The sequence below is a fragment of the Petaurus breviceps genome, unplaced genomic scaffold (assembly GCF_028583685.1).
Source record: "Petaurus breviceps papuanus isolate PSGF00001 unplaced genomic scaffold, PetGlider_PUasm1.0 187, whole genome shotgun sequence".
Classification (NCBI taxonomy): Eukaryota; Metazoa; Chordata; class Mammalia; order Diprotodontia; family Petauridae; genus Petaurus; species Petaurus breviceps.
Genome location: NW_027185799.1, coordinates 7,578,408 through 7,594,143, shown reverse-complemented (window position 1 = coordinate 7,594,143; position 15,736 = coordinate 7,578,408). Strand labels below are relative to the sequence as shown.

Below are 15,736 nucleotides of genomic sequence, written 5' to 3'. Positions count from 1 at the left end.
AGTCATGTCTGACTCTTCATGATCCCTTCTGGGATTTCTCAGCAAAGACACTGGAATGGTTTGCCATTTCCTTCTCCAGCTCATTTTACAGATGAGAAACTGAGGCAAATAGGGTTAAGTAACTTGCCCAAGGTCACAAACCAGTAAATGTCTGAGACCATATTTGAACTCAGGAAGATGAGTCTTCTTGACTTTGGGCCCAGCACTCTACCAACTGTGCCACCTAGCTGCCTTTAAGGAGGCATTTATATAAATGAATGGACAAGCTCTATAGGTTGTTAATTGAGGTACAATCATAGTCTGTTCAATTGTTTGTGAGTAGTTAGGTCAAACTTTTTTGAGTGACTATGAATCTCAATGTTTCAGCACCATGCAAAAAGCACATCATCACCCATGTTTTCTGCAAACAAGAATATCTGAAATACCTCACAATCTATATGGCATTCCTCTTCTACACAGACTCCATGCTGGATCTCTTTGTAACAGTGACAAACCACCTTTGGGAAGCATATGGGTCTAGCTGTCTTACTCCTTATTGTATATTAACAAATAATTATGAATAATAATAAAAACCTTAAAGACTAAAGATATTATGTCATAAGAAATGCCATAGCAGTGTAGAGCAATGGTGGAAGTATGTAGTAAAAAGTATACTGAGTTCTGAATCCTGGTGTAAATTCGTTAATGAATCAACCAAATTCTCTGGCAGTCTCATGATGTATTTTTAGGCTGTACTACCTTTGGGAAAGCTTATTTCTTAATGTGTAAAAGAATATATTATTTTCTTGGGGAAATTGCCTAGTATTACAGAAAAACATTGGCTTGGGAGTTAGGAGATGTGAACTGTTCAGTCTGGATTGCCCTTGTGCTTTTGAACAAATCACTTCCACTCTCTGGGTCTAAGTAATCTCTTCATTCTTTAAAGCAGTGTGGTACATGTTTAACCTATATCAGAGTGCTCAACCTTTTAGGGAGGGGCAGGGGAAGGGAGAGAGAGGGAGGAAGAAGAAGGAGGGATATAATTTGGAACTCAAAGTTTAAAAAAATGTTTAACATTGTTTTAACATGTAATTGGGGAAAAACATTATTAAAAAAAAAAGACTAAAGCAGTACAGTGAAGTGAGATGGAGCCCTGGATTTGGCATCAGAGTGCCAAGGTTCAAATCCCAGCTCTGCCTTTTACAGTGATATGACTCTGAATCAGTCATTTACCCTTGTTAGGCCCTGGGTTCCTCACTTTTTAAATAAGGGCTTGGATTTTATGATCTATAAGGTCCTTTCCAGTTTTAAATTTCTGATCCTGTGATACTTTGGTAAATCTATGATCTCATTAATGTAGATATTCCTTTCAGTGGTATGAATAAATAAAAAAAACATTAATTAAGTGCTCATTATTATTATTGATTATTCATCTATGTCTTTTCATCCAGCAGAATTTTTGACTAAGTCTCGTATATCCTCCACCGAGGATCTGAAAAAATGTTGGAGACCTTTGTCTAAGTCTTATTTAATGACTATCAGTGCAACACTCAGTTTGTTCATTTTTTATCCTTTACTTTCTCTACATGACTGGACCAGTTCCTTTTCTAATTATACATAGCTTTGGAGATACCTTTTATGTCACTTCTTGCATTCAGGTTACTTTTGATAACATACTAAATCAATCAACAAACATTTATTAAGCACCTACTATGTGCCAGGCATTGTACTAGGTGTGACAAAAAATGACCCAGTTCCTGCCTTCAAGGGCTTAGCTTACAATACTTACAAAGTACTTCTTGCTTGCTCTTTGGATCATCTGCTATTTGGAGTCTATAGAAATTATAACAGGGGTGGGGGCAGGTAGGTAGCACAGTGAATAGAGTGCTTGGCTTGGAGTCAAGAAGACTCATCTTTATGAGTTCAAATCTGGTCTCAGACACTTACGAGCTAAGTGACCCTAGGCAAGTCACTTAATCCCATTTGCTTCAGTTTCCTCATCTGTAAAATGAGCTGGAGATGGAAATAACAAACTAGTCCAATATCTTTTCCAAGAAAACCCCAAATGGGGTCATGAGGAGCCATATGCTACTGAAAAACGGCTCAACAACAGAAGAGATTATGCTACGCCATGAAGAGAAGTTGAATAGCAGTGCTAGGGGAAAATGGTGTTGAAAATATGGGCTATTTTTGTTGGTAGAGGTAGAGAGAGGTTAGTTCATACCTTGGGATCACTGAGAGTACTGTCTCAAGAGTAATCCAGTCTGGTTTTCTCCTCGTATTTTACTCTGTGCCCCACTCATTATTATCGGTAATACCTCTCCAAAGTATAAATGCTGATGTGCCAACTCAAGGGATTGCCCATCCAGGTGTGTATCACAATCTCAGTTTTTCTCAGTTGGACTTTCTTGTGTTTGCTATTAGACTAAACTCTTTTGAATGGTTGTAGGTAAGATTGAGCCCCAAAGTGTTCTGGGGCTCAATGCAATCACTAGAGTGTCATCCATAGATACCATCACCTGGGAATCCTCATCATCTATACAAATGGGATACCTGTACTATTCATCTCACTGACCTGCAAAGATCAAATAAGATTGTGAATATGGGAATGCTTTCCAAAGTAGTAAGTGCTTTCAAAAGGAACATTTTTTATAATTTGTCTTAAAGTTATTCCTTTCAAGCATTAAGGGATATGTATACCCCCAGTGTTTACTATCCTTAGGCTTCATGGAATAGTGGAAAGGAATGAGTCAGAAGACCTGATTTGGGACTTTATCTCTGACACTTCCTAGCTGTGGTAGTATGGAAAAGACCATAGACCTAGAATGGAAGGAACCTCAAAGGCCAACTAGTCCAATTCCTTCATTTTACAGATGAGGAAACTAAGGTCCAGAGAAATTAAATGATTTGTCTAGGGACACTTAGCTAGTGTCAGAGATGAGATTTGAACTCATGTCCTTTGACTCCAGAGTCAGCACTCTTTGTGTTTTATCCTGTAGCCTCAGTTTTACCACTTGTAAAATGGGGATCATAATGCTTACAATTCCCTACTTCATTATGAAGAAAGTACTTTGTAAATCTTTATGCACCATAGAAATGGGAACTTAAACTGGTGAAACAGGATATGGTACCCTCTCTAAATTCTGCACAGTTTAAAAAACTCTGTTCCTGTACCTTCTTGTCTTTTGTTCCTCTCTACTAGATAATCTCCAATTTGTAGCCTATCTTTACGTGGCACTCTCTCCATGTGCGTGGTTATTTCAACTGTCTTTTAAAGGGCAGTGACCAGAGCTGCCCGTGGTTATGAAAGCATTGTGGTTTTGTCTAGATAGGGAAGGCTGCAGGACTGCCTGCTCCTGGATGTTTGATTTGGAGGGGGAGCTCAGGATCTGTGGCAGTGACAAGTCCATGCTTCGAGCCCATGTACCATAATGGAGTCCTATTATTTTTCTATATGTCATCTCTATCTTGGATCACCACCAAAGTGCCCTGATTTCAAGGCTGCCCTGTAGTAACCTAGGAAAGATGCATATCTATTCAGTTTCACTCATAATCAGGTATCATTATCATTATCCTTGATGAATGTTAATGAAGCACCCGAATGGTGTTAACATGATACTAAGTTTGAGCTCAGAAGAAGTCCAGGAGGGAAGGTAATATTAGTGTTCATTCATATATTCACTCCATTTATTCACCATGTACTAAGGACCTACTATACAGAAAGCACTATTTTAGTTATTGGGAGAGACACAAAGATTATTAAGATTGTCCCTGCTCTATGCAGCTTATGATCTAGAAGTTGGAGGTGGTAGTGATACACATATATAAATAATAATTAGACAATGACCCTACAATAAGTATAATAAAGTTTTGAATATGATAGGATCACAAGACAGGTACAGAGTGTTACGTAATATCTAAGGAAAAAAAAAAGGATCATTTATGATTGAATAGATCAGGGAAGACTTCCCCAAAAGCAAGCATTTGAGTTGGCCTTGAAAACAGAGAGGATTTCAAAAAGGAGGACATTTTTAATGTGTGGAAAACTGGATGCAAAAACATGGTGGGGCAAGGGCATTACAGGGAGAGAAGTAGTGGATGGATGTGAGTGATGGAGAATAATCCAATCAGGTTAGAGTGGAGCATTCATAGGCACATTAGTCTGAGAGAAAGCTGGTAAGGTAGTGAGAGGTTGGGTTGAGCTTTGAATGCCAGGTTTAGGAGTTTGGATTTTTAAATTAAAACTCAAGTGAATGGGAATTCAGTAGGTTCTCTCTGCTGGAAAGAGGGGAGTTCCCTATAGCTCTATTGCTGTTGGTCTTGAAAAGCTACCTCCTCAAATCAATCAATCTTGGAGTTAATGGCATCTTAGAAGTACCCCCCCCCCCTTTTGAATCACTATTTTTATTTAGTTCTGGACCTGAATTTATAACCCATGGTGTTTGCCTAATCCTAGGCAAGAGTAGTGTGGAAGTGTGGAAAAGACAGAGGACCATGGATCTAGAAATGGAAGGGACCTCAAACGCCAACTAGTCTGATTCTGCCATTTTACAGATGAAGAAACTGAGGCCCAGAGAAGTTAAATGATATAGCTGGGGACGGTCATCCAGAAAGTGTCAGAAGTAGGATTTGAACCCAGGTCCTTTGACCCCAGAATTAATGTGCTCTTTTTATTTCATCATACTGCTTTCCCCAGCCTCAGTTTTACCATTTGTAAAATGGAGATAATAATGCCAGCAGTTCCCTACCTGACAGGGCTATTGTAAAGAAAGTATAATTGAAATTAGCTGTTCCCTTTGTTGCTGAGACTAATTACTGCCAAATTTCTGTTTTTTTTTTTTTTTTTTCCCAGTAGAGTATAAGCTCTTTGAGAGTAAGGACTCTGGCAATTTTTACTTTGCATCTGTTCTGAACTCCTAGTACAGTGCCTTGACTATCACACATACTTAGTAAATTTGTTGTTGATTTCTTTGTCACCTTTTCAAGTTGTTTCTTTGTGTAATGTCTCCTCTGCCCACTGCCCCTGAAGTCAAAGGGAAGTGGGAAGCCCACCTTCTTCCTCCTATTCACACATTTTGTGTCAGTGGCTCTAAGCTCTTCAGCTAGGTCTGTTGCTTGTGGCTTGATAATGAGAAGCATATGAAGGAAGTCTATCCTGGGCTCATAATTCCTCAGCTGCTATTGTCATATGCTCCAGGAATCTTAAAATTTTATAACTATGAAGGGTCTTAAAAGTCATCTTGTTCAACCTTTTAAGTTTTATAGATGAAGATACAGAAGCCTGTGGGAGATGTGAATCACCTAGTATCACTAAATATCTGAGTCATAATTTGAGCCCAAGTCTTTGGGTTCTAAATCCAGAGCTACATTATACTATTTTCCTATGGTTTTGCTTCATTTCATGGGAATAATCTTCATTGGGAGCTTGCAGAAAAAGCCTCATAGATGAAAATAACAACAAATTGTGCTAAAATAGAGATTTGTTCAGTAGCTTAGATTTTGCTTTCAAATCTCAGGAATAACTATTCAGGAAAGAGGCCCTTGAAATAGTGGAAACCAGTAAATGATTCCAAAGACGCGTCCTGTGAGGGATACTATGTCATTTCTTTCATTTATCGTTCAGTTGTTTCAGCTGTGTCTAACTTTTCATGACCCCATTTTGGGTTTTCTTGGCAAAGTGGTTTGCCATTTCCTACTCCAGCTCACTTTACAGATGAGGAAACGGAAGCACACAGGGTTAAATGATTTGCTAAGGGTCTCACAGCTAGTAAGTATCTGAGGCTGCATTTGAACTCAGGGCTTCCTGATGCTGGGCCTGGCACTGCTTCCCTCGCGCCCCATAGCTGCCCTGTTTCTTTCAGAGATGTGCACAAATTCATGTCTTGTGCTGTGGAGGTGATACCTTCTCAAAGGTAACATTCATGAATCTTTAGCTCTGAAAGTCTAGACCTAGGAAAATTTTGACCAAGTTACTCGTGAAGGGCTATTTTAGTTGTATAAAAAAAACATACATACATATATATATATATATATATACATACATGCATATATATATATATATATACACATATATAAGTATAGGGGGCCACAAGTCACAGTACTTACTGTCTACTAAAATGGAAAGAAGTTGAGATTGATGTCCACAGAGGGAGTACCCACACTAATAAAAACATGAAAGCTTAAAGGATGGATGTGCTGAAGTTTTATGCATGATAGTCCTTTAGTTTCAGATCTCCAGAATTATCCTCAGCCCTAAGGTTGGAGGCAACTATTGACGTGTGACCTTTTCTACATATTGTCCGCATTATCTTTTGGTTCCCCACAATGTTCACTGCTATTTCTCAGCCAGCTTGCTTTCTCTAGCTCATCTTGCATTTGACTACAATGGCCTAGTCTGGAAAAAATAAGCAGTTGTCTAATAGTAGTCGTGGTGGTTATAATAGTAGTAATAACAAAAATAGTTAACATTCATAGAGTGTTTACTATGAGCTGGGTGCTGTGTGAAGCATTTTGCAAATACTATCTCATTTCATTCTCAGAATAACCCTGGGAGGTAGTGCTATTATTATCCTTGCTTTTTAGTTGAGGAAACTGAGGCAGAGAGAAGCTGACTTTCTCTGGATTTCACAGCTAATAAGTGTTTGAGGCTGGATTTGAATTCAGGTCTTCCTGATTTTAGGGTCAATGTGCTGTACACTGAGCTATCCTGCTACCTAAAGGGTGAATCTGGTTTGCCTTCAGAGCCCAGAAGGCATGAGTTTGAGGATCAGGTTCTGTCTACCCCACCCTGGTTACTTTTTTTGCATTGGCTAAGTCATCATATATCTTCTTGTGGATTACCAAGAGAGAAGAGGTCTTTTCATTTGGTCCTTTCTTATACACAGAAATGGCTTTGTCTGTGGCAAGGTAGCAATTGCTTTGCAATGAAATAATTTCCTTTCTCACTAGCAAGAGTCACTTTCCTTGCCTGGCCTTTCTGTTAGCTCACAACTTTGGCCTTATTGAATAAATTCATTCACCTCACATAAAGGTAATTCTGGTGGATCAGCTGGGCTTTAATCTACAGTTTGCTTCCAGGTGAATTTCTCAGGTGGTTGTTCTCAATGGGAGAATGCTATTCTCAATGAAACCCAAGCCCAGGGAGTCATTAAAATCAAACAGAGAATTACCCTCCTGAGCTTCCTAGATATCCGGGAACAATTAAGCCTGAGCAAACAAAATTGACAATGGTGGAAAAACTGAAATCTTTCCTTGTCTTGCCCTGGTCACAGGGATGGCTGAAGTGGGCCTCATGAGGAACACTATTTCTGACATCAATTGGAGCCTTTATTCCCATGCACATTTACTGAACATGGCCACAAGCATGTTATTCCAGTGTTGATTAACTTTCCTCTTACAAATTACAACTGTTTCCAAAACCCATCCAGGGGAGTCAATTAGAAGCATTCAGTTTCTAGGAGGGTTTTGTTTTAATGAAGAGCACACGGTATAATGGGAAAAACGTCAGGAGGAATTAAATTGAAGAGTGATATAATTCCCAGGGGGAGGCATACTTCAGCAATGAAACATCCCCTGCCTTCTGCTCTGTCTTGGACATTGTTCAGAACTCATTAGAAAATAACTATACTTGTAAGAGGGATGTTGGTGGATATAATACTTAGAATGAGACAGAGAACCTGACATGGGGCTTTTCCACAGGAGTGAGGCCTGGACAGTGAGAGGGATGGAGAGCATGGCAAAGGAAGATCCATGGAGGCAATGGGGCTATATAGTCTGAAGACTACTGGGGGAGATGATAGCTGTGTTCAAGCATTTACAAGGCTGCCACATGGATGAAAGATTATAGTTATTTTGCCTGACTCTAGAGGATAGAACAGCGGCAAATGGAAGGAGTTACAGAGGGGCAAATTTCAGCTTGATATAAAGAGAAACTTTCTAACCAAGTTACTCCAAAGTGCCTTAATAGGTAGTCAATTAGTAAGCATGGATTAAATGCCTCCAGTGTGCCAGATTAGGAGTAACTATGGGGGAAAGTACAGAAATCTGTCCGTAGAGTTTAGAAGGACTGAGTCCCTGCTCTGACATATGCTGGCTGTGTGACCCTGGTGAGTCACTCAACATCTCAGTGCCCCAGGATACTCTCTAAGACAATAAATTGCAAGGGATGTAGAAGGAGTTAATGTCCAGGAGCTCCCCACATTGATGAAACCACTGGCCCATTTAAAACACTAGCAGGCACACACATAAAAGAAACAACAGCAACAATGAAAGCATAGATCTGGTACTATGTTAAGCACCTCAAGGGATTTAATGTTCTGTTGAGTTCCTCATTACTTCCAGAAGTCTGATGATCAAATGGTTCCTGTTGCTGGGGATGCTGTAGAAGGCATTTATGTTCAGTCTATGCTAGCTGACCTTTTCTGTCCTTGCCATCTCTGTGACATGTAAACACATGCATGATAGGGTTATGACCATTATTCAAATACTACAATTCTATTAAAACACAGTCTTGTATCTGATACCAGTTTCCAGTAGGCCCTTCTCTTTACTTGCTAACTAGAGTTAAGGTTTGGAGTATTCATTTAGTTTCAGGTGTCTGTGGGGTATTCAGTTCGAGATAGCCAATAAACAGTTGGAGATGTAAGACTGAAGGTCAAGAGAGATGTTAGTGGTAGATAAAGAGATCTGAGAATCACCAGCCTAGAGATCTAATAATTGAATCCATGGGAGCTGATGGGATCACCAAGCAAGACAGTAAAGAGGGAAGCAAGAAGAGAACCCAGGACAGGACCTTGGGGGACAGTTCAACTAACAGTTGTACCCTGTATGAAAATTCATCAAAAGAGACCAAGAAGGAACAGTCAGATAGGAGAAGAGGAGGGCTTGAGTAGGGTTATGAAAATCTAGAGAGAAGAGAATGTTCAGAAGAGGGTGATCAACAGTGTCAAAGACTGCAGAGAGGCCAAGAAGTCCAAGGGCTGGGAGAAGACTGTTAGATGTAGCCATTAAGAGATCATTGATAACTTTGGAGAGAACATTCTAGTTGAATGATGAGATGAGAAACTGGACTCCAGAGAGTTAAGAAGAGAGTGAGAGAAAAAGTGAGGATACCATTTGTAGATGGCATTCTGAAGGAGTTAAGTCATGAAGGAGGGGAGACCTATGAGACACTAGCTGGTGGGGAACAAGTGTGGGGTTTTTAGGAATGGAGAGACATGAGCATCCTTGTAGGAAGCAGAGAAGTAGCTGGTAGATAGGGGGTAATAGAAGATTAGTGAGATCAGGGATGATGTCTGCCATGTGTTCTTCTGGGTCTTAGTGCACTGTGCTTAAGGTTGAAACTACTTCAGTGCCAGAAAGACTGGTCAACTCTTCTCAATAAGCTCATTGTACCATTAGAAATAATAACAACAGCAACAGCAATGACAAAAACAACAACAACAATATCTCAGTTATTGGTACTTTGGGGTTTGTTTTCTGTGTGATAGAAAATGCAAGCATATTTCTCATTCTTACTTTTATAGATGAGGAAACTGAAGGTCAACTGATGTCTGTGCAGCCGGTTGGTGGCAGAGCCCTATTTTTGGCCTTCATGTTTATTTACCTTTCTTCCTTCCACTTATTGTTAGAGAACAAAATTAGCTTTATTTGGATCTCATAGCTTTCTGGGATAGTGACTGAATATATGTATGTGTGTATATATATATATGTGTGTATATATGCACATACATGTATATGTGTATTATGAATAGAGAAGAGAGTTTAAAATTAATTTGGTATTTTTAATACCATTGATAAAAAAAATAGGAGTTCTCATTATTTAGACAAAGTTTTACTTTGATGCACAAAATTGGACTATGATCTGGGCTAGCTCAGTCTACTGTAGAGTTTGAGATAAATCATTGACATCTTGATATTTTGACTTCTTTGGAGGCTACTTTTGAAAGAAGCTGTCATGTAGTGGGATCTGAAGGTGGAGGATTTGAGTTCGAATCCCACTTATGCCATTTATTATCTGTGTCACCTTGAACAAATGGGTGAGTATTACAAAAATAGTTTATAAGAATGTAAGAGATTTTGTTGAGAATAGATGAATGGTTCCTAAGAGCCCCATGGATTGGTCTCATCCACATGTGACATGTGGAGAAATAGAGTTACTTCGACTAGGGTTGAAGATTCCTCTTTTCTTTGAAAACCATACTGGAATATCATGAAAGACAAGAGATTGTTGGAAATTGTTGGGCAATGTAATTAGTATTATCCAGATGGTAGAGGTAGGTGCTATTTATTTCATAAATAAAGATAACAGAAATCATTGGTGACTGAAGATTAATACCTGGGAAGACGCCATAGTTTCTTATCTAGGTTTAAATAAACAACAAAGAAATGGCCATTAAAATGGAAACATTTGTCAATGTTAAATTAATAACTAGGTTAAAAGGAAAGTTTAATGTTAAAACCTCAGAGTAGATGCTGATTTTCTCTGAAAGATCCCTCAAATTCCATGGGCATATACATGAATTAAAATGTTTGCAGCTACTTTCTTCAGTTAGATTTCTAATACATTAACAATGATTAACTAGTACAGGACCAGTCCTGCATGAAGACAAACTCCATCAGAAGTTCAGATCAACTGGAGAAATGTCCTACCACATGCAACCAACCCCCTTTCCTTGAAGGGTTTAGCTGTTTTCCTTTTAGAACAGACGTTTTTAAAAAAAAATTAATTTTTAGTTTTCAACATTCACTTCCATAAGATTTTGAGTTTTAAATTTCCTCTCCCTCCCTCTCCTCACCATTCCCCAAGATGGCATGCAATCTGATATAAACTCTACTTATACATTCATATCAAACATATTTTCACATTAGTGAAAGGTCATACAGTCAGGATGTGAATCTTACCTTTAGATGCTAAAGCCAGAGCTCTTTCTATTTGACCATTTAGCCTCCAGGGTGCTAGAAGGCCAGGGGCTGGGGGTGGGAGGAGCCAAGACAAAATTCCAAGAAATCTGTGGTCTTTAGGAATTTATAATCCAGTAGTTTCTTAGAAGCTAATCTTAAATTCACCTAACCTCCACTTGCCTTTTCCTGCATTTGTGATTTCTTTTAATGGTATGGCATCATTCTGACCTGAAACATGAGCTCTTTTTTAGTAATAAAGTACTAGAGCATTCATTTCTCTTTTAAAAAGTGGCATGCTTATTTTCCTTTTAAATCAGTTCATAGCCCAGTTTCTTCTGCTACTCATTTAAGATTCTGGATGCATTTAGCATTACCAATATATTATGATGTATTCATGGAACACTGTATATTCGAAAAATATTTTACTATGGTTTATTAACTAGTGCAAGCTGAGAACATGTCAGAGGTGGGTGATTTTCCTTCCTACAGTAAGCACAGAAAAACAAAACAAAAAACCCCAAAACCTCCTGCTCTTCAGTAATCCTCCTCCTCACTTCCCCTCCCCAAAATTATGGAGTGTATTTATGATTATGGATTAGAAAATCAGGATAAGGTAAATACTTTTATTTGTGTCATAGCTAATGGGACAGATGTACCCCTCCTCCACCCATCTATGGCTCCAGGGCATTTAGTCTTGGCCCTGATGCCAAGGTTTCTTTGGCTCTGTCTTCTCTCCAGCTTGGGCCCAGACAGACCAAAAGAGATCATCACCTACTTTCATGCATCCCTACCCATTAACCAAAAGGAAACATGGGCTCTCTCTATATTTCTTTTCCCTGTCCCTCACTTTCTCCCCACCTCTCATTTATTTTTTTCTTCCTAATTATTTATATAGAATCAAGACTAAAATTATACTGAATCTCACCACCCAGAATACTATTGGTATCCTAATAATGAGGGAGGGGAGTCAGGTGGATACTTTCCCAGAGAGTCCCTGTGGTGTAAGTGGATAGTATGCTGGGCCTAAAGTCAGGAAGCTTTTCTTTCAGATTCCTCTGACATTTACTAGTTGTGTGACCACGGGCTGGTCACTTAACCTATCTGAGCCTCTGTTTCCTGAAATGCCATATAAATGTCAGCCCTTGTTACATTAATATATGTGCTCATAAAAAACAAAAATCTTTTGCCTTAAGATTATAGCAGATTAAAAACAAGATATGCTTGGAATAAAGCTCCCTGCTTTAATAGGAACTGCAGGGAACAGATGTATTTGGTCATCTGGTAGTACAATTAAGAGTAATAACTGATTTTTATATAGTGTTAAAAAGTTTAAAAAGCATTTTGCTTTGTAATACATTATCTCATATGAGCCTCACAAAAACCTTATGAGGCAGGTGTTATGGTTACTAATAATCCCATTTTTCAGATGAGGAAACTGAGGCCACAAAAGTCATATCACCTTTATTTGAGCACAGGTCTTTCAGACTCCATTAAAGATCACAACTTACCAGAGTGGCCTATGGATTATTGAGACACTCTTGGATAATTGCTTTGACTGTCTAGCATGAAAGAGGCCATAGAAATGTGATATTGGGGTGGCAGTAAAGGTGGGGTTTGCCGTAGACATAAAATCGTCAACACCATTTTCATCTCTTGAACTTATTATTTTCTGGCAAAATGGGCTTTGTATTTTGATGCTTGTGTCTAGGCAAGTACCAAAAAAACTGGGTCTGAGGTGAGAAGCAGGAAGTCATTCTTCATTTGATGCCAAGGAGTGGGGACATTGGGTCACAGGAGTAAGACAGACTCCGTGACACTCATGTGAGGCCTACTGCTGGCTCTGAGGGGTGCTTGGAACTGATGAGAGGTTGGGGGAGAAGGGTGGCATATTGGACAAGCTCACTCCAGGCCTCCATCTGATACCTTCCTATTTTAACTAATTATTCTTATTAAAAAGCTGCTAGCTTCTATTATTTGTAAGCCGATGAAAGACTACAAGCGTCATAAGTACCTTCTAGACTTGGCTTGGTTTGTTGCATCCTTCTTATGGCTCTGACAGCTGCTGAAAGGCACTGTACACAATCTATTCCCTCATTCAGTGACCACTGAACAGAAGTGGTAAAGGTACTTTGGATTGCACATTGATTTCTGGTAAGAGTCTAAGTGCTTGGGGGTGAGGAGTTTGGGAAAATCCCAGAGTCACATGAGTCAGTAACTTCTAATTGGGGAAGAGAAGTTATTTGTGAAGCTCTTCCCTCAGAAGAGTAATAAGCCAGGCAAGTCCAGCTCTGATCTCCTCTCTGCAAAAAGCACTGTGGTAATTGGATTCTGGGAAATATTTCCTGGCTAGCAATGAACTAATTAAAGCATGTGCCTAATACAATTAACCCCCTCCTCAACATTTCAGTTAGCAATTAGCTTTTGCACATAAAAGGGTGGAGAAAGGCTATCTCTTACTCAGATTCAAAACGCAATGATAAAATGTCTTATTTAATTATCAAAATATGTTTGGATTTGAAAGGACCCCAGAGACAAGCCAGTCCAACGTGTCCTTAAAATAGGAGTTCTCTGTTTGTCATCATCCCCGACAAATGGGTCTTTAACCTATATTTGAAGACCTCCAGTAATGGGGAATCCAATACTTCTGGAAGTAACCCATTCCAGCTTTTGGACAGCTGTTTTTTTTTTTTTTTTTAACAGGTTTTATCTTAAATCTGTTTTGTGTAATTGTCACCTATTGTAACTAAGGGTCCAGTGATTAGCACAATATCTAGCACATAAAAGATGTGTAAATCTAGTCTTGTTGACTTGATTTGATTGGATCTGGAGTCAAGGGACCTGGGATCCAATCCTGGTCCTCTTATCTATTACCTGTGACACTTGGGGAAAGTCATTTCTCCTTCCTGGTCCTGTTTCTTCATTTATAAAATAAAGGAGTGAAATAGATAACTTGAGCTCATTTTCAATTCTACATCTAGAATCTTCTGATCCTTAAATATGTGAGTGGAGTGTTTTAGTTCATTCCCCTCATTTATTTATAGTTTTAGACATGGGATGCTGTTTGAGCATTTAATTTTGCTCCCCCATTTTTTATTGGGGGGGGGTTTGATGAACTGTTGACTTACTGATGATCATAGCCTCACAAGCTTATAGATCTAGGGTTAGAAGAAAACCCAGAGACCACCCAATTTAGTCCCTTTAAGGTTGTAACTTGCTGAAGGTCACATGAGAAGTATATATTGGGTATAGAATATCTCCTAGTTTCTTTTACATGCTCCTGGCCTTTAGTGGAATATATGTTAGAATAGCTACCACTTTGGGATCATTTTTTTCTGCCTTGGCTTTAATTTTCAATGCCTCCTTTCAGTTTCCTCTTCCCTGACCCCAGCTGCCTTCTGATTGGACACATGGTAACAGGTTCTTGATTGCTTATTTGGTGGAAGGGTCTACTCAGTAACATAAGAAGTTAAGCTTTTCCATATCTCGTCAGAGACCAACTATGGGCAAATAATAATCAGACGTGTCTCTTTTTATTCTCTTTGAAGAATAGATTACTTGCTTGTAAGCTCCACGAAGGCAGGAACTATGTCATCCAAAATTTTGTATCGTTCTCAGTGCCAAGTACAGGGTTCTGTACATAGTAGGTGCTTAACCAATGCTTCTGGTTCATATATCATTATATTCGTCTTTTAAAACACCCAGCAGAAGCCAGTAAGGAAAAATAAAATCTTCCGAAGCCCTTGATGCTTTGACACTCTTCCCATGGAAATTGGTAGAGGAACTTCTGTCACATGGAGTAATTCTTGAATGGGAAGTATATACCAGAGGGCCAAGCGTCTCTTCAGAAATGGAGACTAGGTATGGTGACTCAGTCATGGATACCTACTGAGGGTCACTGAATGAATTGTGTTTTGAGGATCAAGGAAAGAAAAGCCAACCTCTTAATCACAGCATGAAACTTTTTAAGAATTTCAGCTGGCAAGCAGTATTTTGGCACCTGCTGCTGAATTTCCATCTGTCAGATCTCGATGTAATTTCAGGGAAAATGTTGAGAGGTTCCAGGGTGAAGGGGCTTCCAGTAAGATGATTGAGTAAGATACTGTGTCTATACCCAGCTCCCACTCCATTAGCCTCCAAATAGCAAGAAATATACCAAAAAACCTAAAAGTATCCAGCAAATTAGAATAAATAGAAATGAATTTATCATGAGCAAAACTTCATAGAAAAACTAGTAAAAAAAAAAAATAGGGGGAAAAGAGTAGACATGCCGAATGGTATAAATTGAGGATAGGCCCCAATAGAATAAATACATTTTGATTTGATGTGGACCTGTGATTTCATCAAATCTTGTATAGAAATACTATTATGACAGATAGGCAATATGTGTGGAACCCAGTCTTAGAAAGTTGCCTTGGATGCTAAGAGCTGACATGATATGTCTATGATAAAACAGCTGCAGTACTTGAAACCAGGTCATCTTGCTTTCATGGCTGGGCCTCTATTTACTGTGACATGCTGCCACTTCTGAAGAAATACTATGGAGGGGGAAAAAAGTGATTAAAAAAGAAACCCAAAGAGAGAAATTACTTCAAGAGCAACAATGAATCTCCCGAACATGTTTATTTGTTTTTCAGTTGTCTGACCCTTTGTGACCCCTTTTGGAATTTTCTTGGCAGATATTAGGGTGGTTTGCCATATCCTTCTCCAACTCATTTTACAGATGAGAACACTGAGGCAAACAAGGTTAAGTGACTTGCCCAGGGTCACACAGCTAGTGTCTGATGTCAGATTTGAACTTATGAAGATGAATCTTCCTGACTCCAAGCTTAAGCACTCTATCCACTATTCCACCAAT

At 39.0% G+C, this 15,736-nt stretch overlaps 1 long non-coding RNA gene across 2 annotated transcripts in view; it reads right to left on the bottom strand.

Annotated features, from left to right (window-relative positions):
* The window catches only part of LOC138163096 (uncharacterized), a 41,795-nt gene extending 30,576 nt beyond the window's left edge, over positions 1-11,219 (bottom strand). For both annotated transcript variants that reach the window (XR_011168791.1, XR_011168792.1), the window contains exon 1: positions 10,882-11,219. This is a non-coding gene — a long non-coding RNA (uncharacterized lncRNA). The remainder of the gene's footprint in view (positions 1-10,881) is intronic.
* Positions 11,220-15,736: the final 4,517 nt, after the last annotated feature.